The sequence below is a fragment of the Eubalaena glacialis genome, chromosome 10 (genome assembly GCF_028564815.1).
Source record: "Eubalaena glacialis isolate mEubGla1 chromosome 10, mEubGla1.1.hap2.+ XY, whole genome shotgun sequence".
Lineage (NCBI taxonomy): Eukaryota > Metazoa > Chordata > Mammalia > Artiodactyla > Balaenidae > Eubalaena > Eubalaena glacialis.
In genome coordinates, this window is record NC_083725.1 from 50,417,316 (window position 1) to 50,437,151 (window position 19,836).

General features: G+C 39.0%; 1 pseudogene; it reads left to right on the forward strand.

Annotated features, from left to right (window-relative positions):
- The first annotated feature begins 3,253 nt into the window (after positions 1 to 3,253).
- LOC133099845 (cardiolipin synthase (CMP-forming)-like) lies at positions 3,254 to 5,406 on the forward strand (annotated as a pseudogene).
- The last annotated feature ends 14,430 nt before the right edge of the window (positions 5,407 to 19,836 follow it).

Sequence of the window (19,836 nt, forward strand, 5' to 3'; positions counted from 1 at the left end):
ATATATAAACAGCTCATACAACTCAATACAAAAAAAAAAACCTTATTAAAAAATGGGCAGAAGACCTGAATAGACATTTTTTTCAAAGAAGATATACAGATGGCAAACAGGCACATGGAAGATACTCAACATTGCTAATCATCAGAGAAATGCAAATCAAAATCTTAATGAGATTCACCTCATACCTGTCAGAACGGCTATCAACAAGAAGTCTACAAATCACAAATATTGGTGAGGATGTGGAAAAAAGGGAACCCTCATACACTGTTGGTGGGAATGTAAATTGGTGCAGACACTATGGAAAACAGTATGGAGGTTCCTTAAAAAACTAAAAATAGAACTACCATATGATCCAGCAATCCACTCCTGGGTATAAATCCAGAAAAAATGAAAACACTAATTTGAAAAAGATACTTGCACCCCAGTGTTCATAGCAGCATTATTTACAATAGCCAAGATGTGGAAGCAACCTAACTGTCTATCAACAAGTAAATGGATAAAGAAGACATGGTTTTAAAAAAAAAGCTGAAAAAAAGAGACATGGTATATATATATATATATATATATATATATATATATATATATATATACACACACACAATGGAATACTACTCAGCTATAAAAAAGAATGAAATTTTGCTAATTTTAACAACATGGATGGACTTGGAGGGTGTTATGTTTAGTGAAATAAGTCAGACAGAGAAAGATATATACTGTATTATATCACTTATATGTGTAATCTAAAAAAATAAAACAAACTAGTGAATATAACAAAAAAGAAACAGACTCAAAGATACAGAGAACAAACCAGTGATTACCACTAGGGAGGGGGGCGGACAAGCTAGAGGTAGGGGATTAAGAGGTACAAACTACTATATATAAAATAAATGAGCTACAAGGATATATTGTACAGCAACAGGGAATATAGCCAATATTTTATAATAACTACAAGTGGAATATAACCATTAAAATTGTGAATCACTACATTGTACACCTAAAACTTATATAATACTGTAAATCAACTATACCTTAATAAAAAAAAAAGAAAGAGTTAATGAACACTTGTTAGAAAAAGGTGCTAAATCTAGCATAATAATACATTTCTGGTGACATTTGTTCAACCCTTTTGGAAGAAAATATGAAAATATGTAGCAGAGCCATTTTTTTAAAAAATTATACCCTATGAGACAGTAACCTCTGTTTTTTATATTATAAGAAAATAATCCATTTTATTAATGGAAAACCACAGAATCCACTTTGTCTAGTTTAGGCAGGAAGGGAATTTATTAAAGGATATCAGGAAACTTACAGGATCTCTGGAATGCAAGACAGAGAAGAGGCTTAGGAGTTATGTATCCAGGGATAAGGGCCAACCACATCGTGGGGGCACCAGAAGCTACTCTAGAAGCACCACCACTTGGTCAGGACAGACCCTGTGTCTCCAGACAGCTCATGTCCTAGACATCCAGCACTGAGCTATTGCCTCCAGGTTCCAAAAGCCTCTTCCCCCAAGCTCACTAGTGGGTAGACACTACACTGCCCACTCACGTTGTTCCCTTCCAAACTGGAGTCTCTTACAGATGTATATGTGGCAGGGCCCAGGTCTCTCAAGCAGCAGGGATACTGGGAGAATGAGTTTTAGCATCTACTTTGAGGAGGTGTTTCTCAATATGTGTGAAACTCTTCAAATACTGGGGTAAGGCAAGCATGGTCAAAAGATATTAGGCAGCCACATACAAGAAAAAGGTCCAAGTCAGTCCAAAAGGAGATAGTAATATGTACAATTATGGTCAATACAGCAGAACTTGTCATAACAAAAAATTAGAAATAATTTAGTAAAGGGAGGACTTTTATAATTCAATAATTTCATAGAATATTATTTAATCATAAAAGGTTATAAACATACAAATTCACAGAGACAGAAAGTATAATAGTAGTTACTAGGGGCTGGGGGAAGGGGGTTATGTGGAGCTAGTGTTTCAGAGGTTACAGAGTTTCAGTTTGAGATGATGAAAAAGTTCTGGAAATGGATAATGGTGATGGTTGCACAACAATGTGAGTGTACTCACCACTGAATTGTACATTTAAAAATATTAAAACAGTAAGTTTTGTGTTATGTATATTTCACCGCAACAAAAAGTTTTTTTAAAAGAGCTATAAAGGGCTTCCCTGGTGGCGCAGTGGTTGGGAGTCTGCCTGCCAATGCAGGGCACACGGGTTCGAGCCCTGGTCTGGGAGGATCCCACATGCCGCGAAGCAACTAGGCCCGTGAGCCACAACTGCTGAGCCTGCGCGTCTGGAGCCTGTGCTCCGCAAGGGGAGAGGCCACGACAGTGAGAGGCCCGCGCACGGCGATGAAGAGTGGCCCCCGCTCGCCGCAACTGGAGGGGGCCCTCACACAGAGACAAAGACCCAACACACCCAAAAATAAATAAATAAATAAATAAATAAATAAATAAAGAGCTATAAAGAATAAAGAATGAGGAAAAATAGTTCTGATATAAAGGATAAGGGAAAATTGTATGCATACTATCATTAAAAGAATGTAAAATTTATACAGGTGAAAAGGAGTAAAAGGATCAAGGATAATTAAAATTATATTTTAGGACTGTGGGATTATATGTGAATATTTTTTCTTTTATTTGTAATTTTAATAATGTTAATATAGTATTTTTGATGTCATTTGAAATAAAAATTTAGGTAGTGATTGCCTACTCTCCCCCTTTCTCAAATCTTGAGTTTGAACAAAGAAAGCTGTATAGAAAAGCCAAGAAGTGAGCTAGTCTCATCAATCAAATGATGAGCTCACAATCAAAATTTTAAAACACATAAGGAAAAAATTCACCATGTGCATGAGTCAACAGACACAGTAAATAGCAGGATTAGAGCCCTAAAAACTTGAGATAGTATAATGTAATTCTAAAAAAAATGACATAAGCATATTTAAATTAGTTAATGAAGGAATAAATTCTAAGAGTGTCGCTATGAAAAACAATGGTAGATTTTTAAAAATAGAATTTCTAGAAATAAAAAATACAGTCATCATAATTACAAGTAGTGGATGAGTAAAATAGATTAGACACCTGAAGAGAATAATAGATCTATTAATAGATTAATAGATTATTAGACACCTGAAGAGAATAATAGATCTATTAATAGATTAATAGATTATTAGACACCTGAAGAGAGAATAAAGCACCTGAATGATGAATTTTTAAAAATTAACTGGGAGGGACCCCCTTGGGGGGAAAAGATGGTCATCATTGCTGAGGGCCCAGGCAGTGACGGGGCTGGGAAAGCACCATCAAGCCTGTGTGAAAATCTACGGACAATTCTAGATATTTTGTCAATGAGAATTGGCTTGCCCTCAGTTTGGGGTTATTTGATTATCAGAGAAGATTTTAATATTGCACTAGGAGTTTTTGCTTTAGCTGGTCTAACTGATTGGTTGGACGGATTTATTGCTTGAAATTTGGACCATCAAAAATCAGCTCTGGTACAGTAATCAAGACAGTATGGTACTGGCACAAAAACAGAAATATACATCAATGGAACAGGATAGAAAGCCCAGAGATAAACCCACACACATATGGTCACCTTATTTTTTGATAAAGGAGGCAAGAATATACAATGGAGAAAAGACAGCCTCTTCAATAGGTGGTGCTGGGAAAACTGGACATGTAAAAGAATGAAATTAGAACACTCCCTAACACCATACACAAAAATAAACTCAAAATGGATTAAAGACCTAAATGTAAGGCCAGACACTATAAAACTCTTAGAGGAAAACATAGGCAGAACACTGTATGACATAAATCACAGCAAGATCCTTTTTGACCCACCTCCTAGAGAAATGGAAATAAAAACAAAAATAAACAAATGGGACCTAATGAAACTTCAAAGCTTTTGCACAGCGAAAGAAAACATAAACAAGAAGAAAAGACAACCCTCAGAATGGGAGAAAATATTTGCAACTGACAGAGGATTAATCTCCAAAATTTACAAGCAGCTCATGCAGATCAATATCAAAAAAACAAACAGCCCAATCCAAAAATGGGCAGAAGATCTAAATATACATTTCTCCAAAGAAGATATACAGATTGCCAACAAACACATGAAAGGATGCTCAACATCACTAATCATTAGAGACATGCAAATCAAAACTACAATGAGGTATCACCTTACACCAGTCAGAATGGCCATCATCAAAAAATCTACAAACAATAAATGCTGGAGAGGGTGTGGAGAAAAGGGAACCCTCTTGCACTGTTGGTGGGAATGTAAATTGATACAGTCACTATGGAGAACAGTATGGAGGTTCTTTAAAAAACTACAAATAGAACTACCATATGACCCAGCAATCCCACTACTGGGCATATACCCTGAGAAAACCATAATTCAAAAAGAGTCATGTACCACAATGTTCATTGCAGCTCTATTTACAATAGCCAGGACATGGAAGCAACCTAAGTGTCCATCGACAGATGAATGGATAAAGAAGGTGTGGCACATATATACAATGGCATATTACTCAGCCATAGAAAGAAATGAAATTGAGTTATTTGTAGTGAGGTGGATGGACTTAGAGATTGTCATACAGAGTGAAGTAAGTCAGAAAGAGAAAAACAAATACCGTAAGCTAACACATATACATGGAATCTAAAAAAAAAAAGGGTTCTGAAGAACCTAGGGGCAGGACAGGAATAAAGATGCAGATGTAGAGAATGGACTTGAGGACACGGGGAGGGGGAAGGGTGAGCTGAGACAAAGTGAGAGAGTGGCATGGACATATATACACTACCAAATGTAAAATAGATAGCTAGTGGGAAGCAGCTGCATGGCACAGGGAGATCAGCTCGGTGCTTTGTGACCACCTAGAGGGGTGGGATAGGGAGGGTGGAGGGAAACGCAAGAGGGGAGAGATATGGGGATATATGTATATGTATAGCTGATTCACTTTGTTGTACAGCAGAAACTAACACACCATTGTAAAGCAATTATACTCCAGTAAAGATGTTAAAAAAAAAAAATCAGCTCTGTGATGTGTTGTTGGTCCACTTGCTGATAAAATACCTATCAGTACCTCATATGTTAGCTTGACCTATGCAGATAATATTCCAGTTTCACTTACTTACATGATCATGTCAAAAGGTGTAATGTTGATTGCTATCATTTTGATGTCAAATATTGAACTGTTCCAACACTGAGAATGCTTGCTAAATATTTCAGTCCTTGCTGTGCCACTGCTAAATTAAAACCAATATTCATCAGCAAGGTAACACAGCAGTCCAGTTCATCTTGGTGGCAGCTTATTTTGCAGCTCTGGTTTTGAATTACAGTTGATCCCTTAACACACAGGCATTAGGGGCACTAACCCTCCTTGCAGTCAAAAACTTGGGAATATAAAATGATGAGGCCACTGCAGAAACAGTTTGATGGTTCCTGAAAAATTTAAACATAGAATTACCCTATGATCTGGCAATTCCAGTTCTAGGTATACACCCAAGAGAATTAAAAGCAAGGACTCAGATACTTATATACCAATGTTTATAGAAGCATTGTTCACAATAGCCAAAAGATGGAACAGCCCAAATGTTCATCAACAGATGAATGGATAAACAAAAGGTGGTATACACATGCAATGGAATATTATTTGGACTTAAAAAGGAATGAAATTCTGATACATGCTACAACACTGGTGAACCTGGAAAACATTACACTAAGTAAAATAAGCCAGACACATTAAAACAAATATTGTATGACTCAACTTACATAAAGTACCTAGAATAGGCAAATTCATAAAGACAGGACGTACTATAGTAGATGTTACTAGAGGATCTTGGGGGCGGTGAGGAGTTATTTTACAAGGGGTACAGTTTCTATTTGGGATGATGAAAAAGTTCTGGAAATGCATAGTGGTGATGGGGCACAACATTGTGAATGTACTTAATACCACTGAACTGTATACTTGAAAATGGCTAAACGAGTGAATTTTATGTATTTTATTACAATAAAAAATACAGGACCACCAAATTACATTTGAAATTCACATAAGCTATGAATAACTTTTTAGCCTAAGTATGTCCCTTGCAATATTTGGGACATACTTATAAAAAAAAAATTAATGTGTTGTTTTCCTGACATTCAAATGTAATGGGGCATCCTGTATTTCTTCTGGCAACCCTGACAAGAGATGCTCAGAGTCTTCATTAGGGTAGGGACAAAGCAACGAAGATGATTCGAGAGATGTTTTAGGATTAAAACTGACAGACTTGGTGACCAAATGGAATAAGCATGCGCTGAAGAGGGAAGAAGTGTGAATAGCACTGAGGCTTCTGTTTTATAACACAGAGGAGCCATTCATGTTGGTAAAGAGCCAACCCCACCCTTCAGTTCATTCATTTGTCCAACTAACCTGTATGCTTTGCCAACACTGTGGTAAGGGCTGTCCAGACCTCAGTGACTAAACAAGCAGCATACAGTCCAGAGGGGCCTCTGGGCAAGTAAGGAGACATTGACAGTAGGTTATGAGGAGTCCCGTGATGGAGGCAGTATCTGCTGCAGGTTCGGGGGGGGGATGGGGGTGTCTGTGGCCAAGGTCACGGGATCGGATGGCAGCACACTGGAATCTGGAACGGGGAAGCAGCAGCAGGAGTGCCTGGAAGAAAACTGAGGACAGTCCTGGCCTCCTGGACTGTCACGTGGAGTGGCCCAGCAGACCAAGAGGAATCTTACTTCCTTCTTGCCTTCCAAAGATCGGTGTCCTTCTGAGGAGGAACTTCACAGCTCCCAAGCCCAGTAGAACCTGTTGCCAGCAGGTTCAGATATAATCTTGCAAACTGGAATGATTACCGTCTCCCCTGCTGCCTTCCTGGAACAACGATTTGAAAGTAAAATATAAAATAGATTGTTAGGGGGACTTCCCTGGTGGCAGAGTGGTTAAGAATCTGCCTGCCAATGCAGGGGACAAGGGTTCGAGCCCTGGTCCGGGAAGATCCCACATGCCGCGGAGCAACGAAGCCCGTGCGCCACAACTACTGAGCCCGTGCGCCACAACTGCTGAAGCCCACGCACCTAGAGTCCATGCTCCATGACAAGAGAAGCCCACGCACCACAACGAAGAGCAGCCCCCGCTCTCCACAACTAGAGAAAGCCTGCGCGCAGCAATGAAGACCCAAGGCAGCCAATAAATAAATAAATAAATAAAAAGGGAGTAACTTAAAAGATATATATATAGTTAGGACCCTTGCCAACCACAGGTTTCCAAATGCCCAACGAGCAGCAGCCAGAGGGGCCTGGGAAATGGGCAGCTTCTAAATCGGGTCCGTGCCTTGGCTTTTCTTCCTAGCTGGAGCGGCCTAAACTGGCCCCCCTGCTGCCTCATATACCCTGTGCACTCATAAATTATTACTTCACTAGACACATTGTAGCACCACTAAAATTACATATGCAAAAAAGCTCCATTAAAGGACTGGGGCTGGTTTAGGAGGAATGAGTCGTCAAGATTAAAGAAAAGCCATTTCTTCAATCTTGGCATTTCTTGGGAAATTCCCTGAGGCTGCTCAGCAGAAAATTAAATTGCCCTGCTAGCCAGCTGGATTCTTTGTAACTTTCTGAGCCTAGAGACCCAATCTCTTCTCATCTCTCTGTGGATCTTTCCACCGGGTATGCAGGCTGAATTTCCTGTCAAGTTTGGTGGAGATTTAGAGATGTCTGGGTGGTAAATCAGCCAAAATCATGGGGTTGGGCAAGGTGACCTGAATATATGCTGCCCCTTGATTTCAATCCAGTGGAGTGTAATCTTACCGTATTAGGTGGGCAGGGGAGGTATGGAGACAGACTCTGAGAAAAGCAAGATGGATGAGCAAAAGGGGCTACAGACAGGGGACTTTTAGGGCAGTGAAACTATTCTATACGACATTGTAATTGTGGGTATGTGTCATTCTTTCTTTCTTTCATCTTCCTGTTGTTGTTAGAATTAACAACGTGCTCCTGCTGTCCAATTTCTTAGCTTGTCTAAGAGGTAAGGCAGGATGAGTTCAGTCCACGGGAGCTCAGAAAAGATTTCCCTAAACCAGGAAACAGCACAGCGTGTCCCACATAGAAGCCTGTGATACCAGCCGATCGAAGTATTAACTTTATGAATTACACTAGTGCCTCCCGAACTTTAGTGTGCATACAAGTCACCTGGGGATCTTATAAATTACAGGTTCTCATTCAGTCAAGCCGGGCTGGAGCCTGAAATGCTACATTTCTAACAAACTCCCAGATGTTGCTGATGTTGCTGATTTTTTTTTTTTTTAACATCCTTATTGGAGTATAATTGCTTTACAATGGTGTGTTAGTTTCTGCTGTATAACAAAGTGAATCAGTTATACATATACATATGTTCCCATATCTCTTCCCTCTTCCATATCCCTCCCTCCCACCCTCCCTATCTCACCCCTCTAGGTGGTCACAAACCACCGAGCTGATCTCCCTGTGCTATGCGGCTGCTTCCCACTAGCTAGCTATTTTACGCTTGGTAGTGTATATATGTCCATGCCACTCTCTCACTTTGTCACATCTTACCCTTCCCCTTCCCCATATCCTCAAGTCCATTCTCTAGTAGGTCTGTGTCTTTATTACCGTCTTGCCACTAGGTTCTTCATGACCTTTTTTTTTTTCCTTAGATTCCATATATATGTGTTAGCATACTGTATTTGTTTTTCTCTTTCTGACTAACTTCACTCTGTATAACAGACTCTAACTCCATCCACCTCACTACAAATAACTCCATTTCGTTTCTTTTTATGGCTGAGTAATATTCCATTGTATATATGTGCCACATCTTTATCCATTCATCCGATGATGGACATTTAGGTTGCTTCCATGTCCTGGCTATTGTAAATAGAGCTGCAATGAACATTTTGGTACATGACTCTTTCTGAATTATGGTTTTCTCAGGGTATATGCCCAGTAGTGGGATTGCTGGGTCATATGGTAGTTCTATTTTTAGTTTTTTAAGGAACCTCCATACTGTTCTCCATAGTGGCTGTACCAATTTACATTCCCACCAATTGATGGGATCCACTCTGAATAGCAAAGGATACACCACATCAATGCATAGGGGAGCAAATTCTTACACTCTTTTCGGTGGAGTGTATGAAAGAATGTCCAGCTAACACCAGTTTGCCCATGGCTACTTCCAGGTACCAATTTCTAAGACCTGAAGGGATATGTTGTGGTCTGACTGGTTGCTTAAGAGCATATTCATATACACTTTATCCCTACCCCCAGAGAGTAGGCATCACCCAATACTGCGTTTCCTTAAGGGTCTTTCAACTGAACTATGTATGAATAAGGCAAGTCTCCAGAATACAGGAAAGAATGACAACTGGCCACAAGAAGGTATAAAGAAAGCTTTAACCTAAGCTTTACCACTTAAGTCTGTTAGCCTCAGCAAGTTATGTAAGCATCAGTTGACCCACCAGGAGAATGGGAATTAGTCAATACTCCCATCTTATTGTGAGAAAGAAATGAGATAATTTATGTAAAGAGCTTGATACTCTATGCTTGGTATGTGATAACTACTATTATTCACTCATTCACATACATACTTAGTGCCTATCATGTGCCAAAGTCTGTTCTATGGTAAATGCTATGAATAAAGTGGTAAGACAAAATCCCTAACCTCCTTGAGCTTATATTTTAATGAAGGTTAATTTTTTTTTATCACATGGGGAAAAAAAAAGAATTTAGATGTCCTAGCAAGCACTTTTCAGCTCTGAAATATATAATTTTTACTCAGAGGCACAGTTTCACTCAAAGCATAATCAACATTTATAATCATTCAACATTAGACATAAATTAATCCATGTTTCCTATCACTGGAGATAGCCCACATTAATGTAAATGGCACTCGCCAAGACAGCTATAGCAAGGATTTTTCATTGGATAATTGGATTACATCACATGGCCTCAAAAATCCTTTCTATGTTTATGATAAATGCTATCTAGACCTAAAGCTCTTTAAGATCTGTTTGGGAATTCCCTGGTGGTCCAGTGGAATTCCCAGCTCCGTGCTTTCACTGCCAAGGGCCCGGGTTCGATCCCTGGTTGGGGAACTAAGATGTCACAAGCCACGAGGCGCAGCTGAAAAATAAAAGATCTGTCTCTCCCACCATAATATTCCCAATATCTAGCACAGTACCTGGCATTTAACAGATACCTAGTAAATATTTGTTAAATAAATGATTGGTGGTTCTTTAATTCTTGAACCTATGATTCTATTACTGTTGCCTGGGGCTTATTTTAGCACTTACCACATTGTGTTGTAGCTGTTATTTTATCTGTCTGTCATCCATACTCACTTCTGATCTCCCTAAAGATGGAGCTGTTTTCTTAATCTCTGCTAACCAAGACTGCACACAACAAAAAGCCAATACAGTTGACCCTTCGACAACACAGGGGTTAGGGGTGTCGACCACCCATGCAGTTAAAAATCCTTGTATAATTTATAGTCAGCCCTCCCTATATGGTTCCTCCATATCCGTGGTTCTGCATCCGGGGATTCAACCAAACTTGGATTATGCAGTATTTACTACTGAAAAAATCTGCATATAAGTGGACCCGTGCAGTTCAAACCTGTGTTGTTCAAGGGTCAATTGTACTAAGTGAATGTTTGTTGGAGGGAGGAAGGGACAATATATGAACAAATGAATGAATTCTTTGATCCAAATTTTTATGATTTATGAACATATCAACCACACACCTCTTGTCAGAGATTCACTTTTTAAAAAATCAAGACATAAGTGATAAGACCCATCAGCCAAATGGAAGAAGGGATTCTAGGGCCCTGGGAGAAAGTTGACTATGGAAATAATTGCTAACATTCCAGACAGGTCATTTTGTATCATAAATCAGTCAGATTAGAGCAGAAACCTACTAGGTTCACATCCCCTCAGTGAGTGCTGAGAAGCGACAATTCAAACTTTCCAGAACTCATGGTCAAGGCTAGGGGTCAGCAGACTTGTTCTACAAAGGGCCAGAGAGTAAATATTTTCAGTTTTGCAGGCCAGCTGTCCCTGTTGCAACCACTCAACTCTGTTGTAGAGCAAAAGCAGCCGTAGACAATATGTAAGCAAATGGGTGTGACTGTGTCCCAGTAAACCTGTTTATGGACATTGCAATTTGAATTTCACATCATTTTCACATGTCATGAAATATTACTGTCCTTTTTATTTCTTAAATAAGTGAGGCACAGGAGAATTTTAGGGAGGTGAAACTACTCTATACAACACAGTAATGGTACATTTGTCAAATCCTTAGAATGTACAACACAAAGAATATAAACTATGAGCTTTAGTGAATAATAAAGTGTTAATCTTGGCTTATTAATTTTAACAAATAAACCACACTAAGTCAAGACGTGAATAGGGGAAATTGTGTGCTGGGGGTGACAGGATGGGGGAGGTACGTACATGGAAGTCTATGTACTATTTGTTCCATCATTCTGTAAATCCAAAATTGTACTTTTAAAAAAAAGGCCCCCCAAAAAAGTGTAAAAATATATCTCACATGAAGCCTGCTTTGTGAGGCCCCAGGTAGCACAGTGATTTAATTGGGCCCAACAGTGATGGGAGTGGCCTGGCAGGTAGTGTCAGGGCTGCCACTCACTCTGGTCTTCACTGAGATGAGAGTCAGGGTCCCAATCTGGCCATTGTCCTCTCACAGAGCAGTGACCAAGGCTTTCTGCAGAGATCATCAGATGGGAAGAGAAGTCCCCAGATTTTTAAAATGCTGTGGAATAACTTTCTGTGTTCATTTTAGAAATTAATCCTAATATAAGAGAAGAGAAACAAGGGTAGGAAGGGAAGAAGGATTGGAGAAGAAGGAAAAAGGAGGAAACACCCAAATCAAGCTCTGTTCAACCTACTTTTCTGGCTCTCGCCCCACGTTCTCTAATTCAGGGGCCCTGAGAGGCAGGCAGAAACACGCTTCCTTGTCCCCTCTCTGCAATCAGAGGCTGAGTATGACTAGAAGGTGAAGTTCAGACAAATGTGAACAAACCATTGTGCTCTGAGAAGGCGGAAAGGAATTCAAGACTTAAGTTGAAGTGGTTTCCTTAGGTCAGCGAGTATTTAACAAGCACTTACCGCCTTTCAGGCTCTGTGCTGGCGAAGCTCAAAAGAAAAGAGAGCAGAATTGAGTCAAGCAACTTATAAGGTAACATTTTTATACACAAGGAGACCACCTTTATTCCCCCTAGGGAGAAATAATTTGCTGCCTCTGCACTTTAGTGCATCAAAAGAAGCACAGTTCTGATGGAAACTCCCTCCACTCAAGCTCCTATCCCCAGTTGTCTCTCTAGGGCCAGCCTCTGCTCCTGAGCTGTCCATATGGCAGCCACTGGCGACATGAGGCCACTGAGCACTCCAAATATGGCTTGGAAAATGGAGACACTGAACTTTTTACTTTTATTTAATTTTAATTAATTTTAATTTAATAGCGCATACTCAATCCAGTTATTGGGAGACATTTAAGTATCTTTGAAATAACTTGAGTATGTGAATCAACTTTTTTAACCATAAATTTTATAAAATCTAAATACAGATTAAGGATTTCTAATGAAAATTTAACATCCAAATTGAGATGTGCCATAAATAAAAATGCACACTGTGGGGGGACTTCCCTGGTGGTCCAGTGGTTAAGAATCCACCTTCCAATGCAGGGGACGTGGGTTCGACCCCTGGTTGGGGAACTAAGATCCCACACGCCACGGGGCAACAAAGCCCGTGAGCCACAACTAGGGAGATGCCCGCACCACAACAAAGAGCCGGCTTGCTGCAACGAAAGATCCTGCACACCACAACGAAGATCCCATGTGCTGCAACTAAGACCCGACGCAGCCTAATTAATTATTTATTTATTTATTTATTTTAAAAATGCACACTGGAATTCAAAGACTCAGTATAAAAAAACTGTTAAGTGGTTTATTAATAATTTGTATACTGATTACATGTTAATGTCATATTTTCAATATATCAGGATAAAGTATATTATTTAAATTAACTTTTCTTTTTTCAATGTGACTATAAAAAAACATATAATTCCATATGTGGCTTGCATTGTATTTCTAGTATACGGCACTGCTCTAGAACTATTATAGTTTCCTAGTTGGTCTCCAACCTCCAGGGACTCCAAGCTTTGCTCCTTCATCTCTCTATACCAGATAGTTCCTTCTCAAGCTCTCTTTTTCACAGTGTCTTTTTCCATTTAGTGCCTCCTTTCCGGTTACCTGTCATAACTAATTATAACCTCTCAGCTTGTAGTTAGGACTCCCAACCATGTCTTGGCTCCCCACAGCCCACAGCACCTCACAGCTTGTACCTCTGCAATCTCATCCAGTAAGTCCCCTACACACGAACGAGCTTCATTCCAAGAGTGGGTTTGCTAAGTCCAATTTGTTTTAAAGTCCAACAAAGTTAGCCCAGGTACCCAACTAACACAATCGGCTATACAGTACCGTACTGTAATAGGCTTATAATACTTTTCACACAAATAATACATAAAAAACAAACATAAAAAATAAAACATTTTTAATCTTACAGTACAGTACCTTGAAAAGTACAGTAGTGCAGTACAACAGCTGGCATACAGGGGCTGGCATCAAGTGAACAGGAAAGAAGAGTTACTGACTGGAGGAGGGAGAGGAGGTGGGAGATGGTAGAGCTGAAGGATCGTCAGCAACAGGAGATGGAGGGCAAACTGCAGTTTCACTCACGCCTGACGTTGATGGCACAGGTTCTGGTTCCTTGCTGGAAATTTCACAACTTGAAGCTTCGTGTGTAGGCGACCTACTGTATTTACTTCCTACTATGTTGCCTTTGATATAGCTGAACAAATGTTCTACCAAGTTTATTTTAGTGTCTTTATACTTTTATTCCTTCCCCCAACTCTCCTTTCCTCAAATTCCATCATTTCTCCTCTCTAATCCACAGCTTCTACCTCCTTCAAGGTATGTATCAAAATACAACTCTTCCAGAAATCGTTCCCATAGTAACATGAGCCCTACCCCTTTTTCCTCATCCCCAGTGACTAGAGCCTTTAAGTCCGGCTGTAGCACGATGCTCTTGTCAGTGTCTCTGACGGCTGGGCCACAGCCCTTGTGCAAGCTGCCCTGTGCCCATGATGGTGCCCCAGCTAGCCAACAATTCCTGCACAACAGATCCATACTTGCTCAGTTTTATATCCCTTAACAACACCTTCTGCAGTACTTAATAAATGCTTATGAATGAACAGCCGATACTATAATAAACCCTAATGAAAGACGTGTCTAGCAGAGAATAGGGTTTTCATGTGTTGATACTTCTTCCTACAAATGTGTTTTATGTGGTGTGAGACCACATCTGGCACGTCACCTTTCATGTCATCTGCAGAAGACACACGCCTTCATCAAAGACTTCATTTGCCCAAGGCATTTACAATCAAGAACCTTGGTTTTAAAGCAGACATTTGTACAAGCAGAGCAGTTAGCATTCTATCTAAAGCATTACTTGGCATTTCTCCACATCAAAAGCAATCCTTTCCCAGATAGACTTAGTAGCCTTAGTGTTCTCTCACAATCATTAGGACTTCTCATAATTTGCTTTTCGATGGAAGTATTGAGCTAATACAGTCTTAGAAGAAAAATTCCCTATAAATTTCAGTTCAAAAACATTCTTCCAACCTCTAATGGACACACAGGGAAAATAGTCTTCAAAAATGAGGATGAAATAAAGACATTTTAAGGTAAAATTAGATGAGAGAATTTGTCACCAGTATACCCATACTACCAAGAATGCTAAAAGATGTTTCTCAGGTTGAGGGAAATACTACCAGATGGAAACTTGATTCTACAGAAAGAAAAAAACCACCAGAAATTGTGGGTAAATGTAAAATATTACATTTTTTTCTTCTTATAATTTTCTTAAAACCACCTGACTACTTAAGGTGAAAATAATTAACATTGTAAGGAAAGGTCTGTAGTGTATATACAACTAAAAGTCATGACAACAATAAAACAAAGGATAAGGAGAGCAGGTAAATGGAATAACATAGTTGTAAAAATTATTATATTTATGGAGTAGAAAATGTCAGGTATGAGGTGGAAAGTTGGAACGTGAAGGGTAAGGTATAAAGAGAGAAGGAAAATGTGAAGGGTTACAATATTGATTTAAAGAGCCTTTGACAAGTTAAGGATACATATTGCTATGACCAGGGCAGACACCAAAAAATGAAATAAATTAAGTATAACTAAGAAGCCAACAGAGGAAATTAAATGGAATAGAGGCATAGTTCATTTTATTGTGCTTTGTTTTACTGTACTTCACAGACACTGCATTTTCTACAGGTTGAAGGTTTGTGGCAACCCTGCATTGTCAGATAACGATTAGCACTTTATAGCAATAAAGTATTTTTTAATTCAGGTATGTACATTGATTGTTTTAGACATAATGCTGTTGCACACTTAATAGACTACAGTATAGTGCAAACTAACTTTTATATGCACTGAGAAACAGAAAAAATCCTGTGAGTCACTTTATTGAGATATTCACTTTATTGTGATGGTCTGGAACCAAACCTGCAATATCTCCGAGGTATGCCTGTACTAAAAAAAATTCGATTAAACCAAAAGAAGAAAGAAAACGAGCAACAGAAGAACAAAAAACAGCAGGTGCAAATAGAAAACAAGTAGCAAGCTGGGAGACTATAAACTATCAACAATTACATTAAATGTAAATGAAATAAGCATTCCAATTAAAAGAGACAGATTGTCAGACAAGGTTAAAAAAAAAGAAAGCACAACCCAACTGAATTGTATGAATTCTACAAGCAATTCACTTTAAACATTAAGGCATAAGTAGTTTGAAAATATGGAAAAGAATGGAAAAAATACAACATACAACCAATAAACATAAGGAAGCCATTGTGGCTGTGTTACTAACAAACAAAATAGACTGCAAGACAAAAATTAACACAAGAAATGACGAGGGACGTTTCATAATAATACAATGGCCAATTCCTTAGGAAGACAAATCAATCATAAATTGCATAAGTGTATATGCATGTAATAAAAGAGCTTCAAAATACAAAAAGCAAAAATGATAAAACTAAAGGGGGAAATAGACAAATCCATAATCATATTTAGAGATTTTAGCATCCTATTCTCGGTAACTGTAGAGCAAGGAGACAAGAATCTGAGAATATAGAGAATCTGAGCAACCCTCACAACCCACTAAAATTAATTGATAGCTACAGAACTCTATACCTAACAACTGTAGAGTACACATTCTTCTCAAGTGTACATAGAACATTCACCAAGATAGACATATTCTGGGCCTGAAGCTTCCCCATAGCTCTAAGACTCTTGCTCTGTCTACTGAGAATGAGCACAGTTTTCTGCAGCAGCCATCGGCATTCGAGGGATTTCACTGATAGCTGCCAACTGTTGCCAGATCTACTGAAAAAGTGCTCCAGACACCATTCCATGTATCGCCATTCATCCATCCATCTAACGTACACATATCAAGAGATAGGTGTGGATCCAGCACTTTGCTAGGCAGTCTGCCAGGGACAGAACAAAATGGTTACATACTTTAGCTTTAAAGAGTTTACCATCTAGATGAGAAAATGGAAAAAAGAAAATACACACAGGGCAAAAACAGAGGGTAGGTATACAAATGACATAGGAATTCAGAGCAAAGAAAATATTTCAGGTAAGAGTTAGGGAACTTGAGTTTTTGTGTCAGAGAGATCTGAGTTTGTATCCCAATTTTATCAATTGCTAGTGTCATCTTAGGAGATTTATTTAAGGTTTCTGAACCTTAGTCTCCTCATCTGTAAAAGAGATATAATACCTCCTTGAGTTGTGAAACTACATGAAATAAAACCTGTAAAGCATTTAGCACAGCCCCTGGCACAGAGCAAGTGTTCAATAAATGTTAGTTATTTTTGAAAATTCTTCATTTACCAACCTGGAATTTTTTTTAAAGTATCTAAAAATATAACAATGGAGAGTTGGTTACCTCAGGGTAACCCTAAACAATTTTCAACCAGTCTGTATATGCTTGCTCATCTGTTAAAGGGGGGATATCATATATTAGAGGATATAAAGCACTTAGCACAATAAGTGCTCAAAAAATAACTATCATCACTAATACATGGTAGAGGAAGTGGGGTCATTAGATGCATCTTGAAGGAAATATACAATTTGACTTTATGGAGAGGTGTGAAGAGAGCATACCTGTCTCTTAAGATGTTATATATGAAAGTATTCAGCAGTGTTGAAAACTTAGTAAGTCTGCATTATATTTCAGAGTGCGTGTGTGTGTGTGTGTGTGTATGCACACACACATGCACACAAGTTTTAAAGAAACGAATACAGGAAACATAAAGGCAAAAAAATGAGATAAGCAGGTTTTTTAAAATATATACTACTTTACTCAAAATGTCACATAAAATGCAAGCCATAATTAGGACGCTATCTGGAAAGAAAATAAGCCACAGGTCCAATCACCAAATACGTGCAAATTTTAACAGATATGAGATCCTACCTTTCTTAATATATTAGTCATGTTATAGTGAGTTTTATAGGATCCTGTTCTTATGTGCTGATACAGGGTCCCAGTCTCCCGCAAAGACCTCACCCAGCATCTGGGATCCTCAGGTTATGTCTCCTCCATGCTCATGAACAAGCCCTATCCAGCTACTACATAAATACTCTACTTTAAGCATCTTCTGCCCTGGCCTGTGCTCTGGTGATGCTGACTTCCGAGGCCCTGGTGCTTTAGAAGCTGCATGAAGATACCACATCACTACCTGCAGGGCTCACCAATGAGTTCCTCGGCTGGGCACTGCCTTCTGTCTCCAGGTATCAGGGCCACTGCCAAATTGAAGTGTTTGTGTGTATTAGTTTGCTAGGGCTGTCATAACAAAGTACCACACTCTGGGTGGCTTAAACAACAGAAATTTACTTTCTCATAGTTCTGGAGCCTGGAAGTCTGAATTTAAGGTGTCAGCAGAGTTGATTTCTTCTGAGACCTCTCTCCTTAGCATGTAGATGGCTGCCTTCTTGCTGTAGCTTCTTCACATGTGTCTGTGTCCTAATCTCCTATTCTTATAAGGACACCAGTCATATTGGATTAGGACCCACCCTAATGACCTCAACTTAATTCCTCTTTAAAGTCCCTATCTCCAAATACATTCTGAGATACTGGGGGTTAGGACTTCAGCATATGAATTTTGGAGTGACACGATTCAGCCCATAATAAAGGGCAAGGTAGATCCATGGCCCTTGGAATCCTCCTTCACATGTCCATGTGGGTACCAAAGGCAATATTGCTGAGAAAGGGGCTATTTCAGTTTTCACTTGAACCTCCCACCTGCACCTCTGTACTAGACAGATTTAAGTTGGAGGACAAGACCTTTCTGAGACAAATTCAAATGGCTTTGTGAAAGACCACAAGGATGTTTGGGGTGTGTGAACCTAACTTTTATGGTTGAATTCCCAGAAGAACAACAGATCCTCCCCCAAATAAACCCTTAGAGCATCATTTCTCCAGTGAGTCTCACCAGCCACAGAGGTTGGCCATTGGTCTATCAAGTTGGCTACAGATGGTTTGGTAATTTCAGGTGGAAAATTTCAGTGGAATTTTTCATTTATGTTATTCTGCAGATTTGGAAATGAAGGATCGATTGCTATTGTCACAGAAATCTCATATCATTTTTAAAGGTTGCTCATGCCTTTCAAGGACTGGATTGGCTTCTTCTGACCAGCATTCAATTAATAGAACGTGGTTTGAGATGAATGGATAAAGATGTGGTATAGGACTTCCCTGGTGCCGCAGTGCTTGAGAATCCGCCTGCCAATGCAGGGGACACAGGTTCAAGCCCTGGTCTGGAAGATCCCACATGCCGCGGAGCAACTAAGCCCGTGCGCCACAACTACTGAGCCTGCACTCTAGAACCCACGAGCCACAACTAATGAGCCTGTGTGCCACAACTACTGAAGCCCGTGTGTGTAGAGCCTGTGCTCCGCAACAAGAGAAGTCACCACAATGAGAAGCCCGCACACCGCAACGAAGAGTAGCCCCCTGCTCACCACAACTAGAGAAAACCTGTGCACAGCAATGAAGATCCAATGTAGCCAAAAATAAATAAATAAATTTATTTTTAAAAAGATGTGGTATATATATATATTATATATGTTATATAATATATATATAATATATATAATGGAATACTACTCAGCCATAAAAAAAAATGAAATTTTTCCATTTGCAACAACATGGACGGACTTGGAGGGTATTATGCCCAGTGAAATAAGTCAGAGAAAGACAAATACTGTATGATTTCACTTATATGTGGAATCTAAAAAATACAACAAACTAGTGAGTATAACAACCACAACAACAAAAAAACAGGGGCAAGATATGGGTAGGGGAGTAAAAGGTACAAACTATTATGTATAAAAGAAGATACAAGGATATATTGTACGATACAGGGCATATAGCCAATATTTTATAATAACTATAAATGGAGTATAACCATTAAAAATTGTGAATCACTATGTTGTACACCTGTAACATATAATATTGTACATCAACTATACTTCAGTTTAAAAAAATAGAAATACTTTTTCTAGAAGTAGAAATAGAAATACCAGCTAAAGTACTTCACATCATTTGCATGTTACTGTTCATGTTCATTAAATTAGCATTTTTACTTTACCTATGGTATTATATTATGCTACCAATTTGAAAATGGGGTCAAGTCCTCAAATATGATTTATTGAAGTATAAAAGTCATGATTTT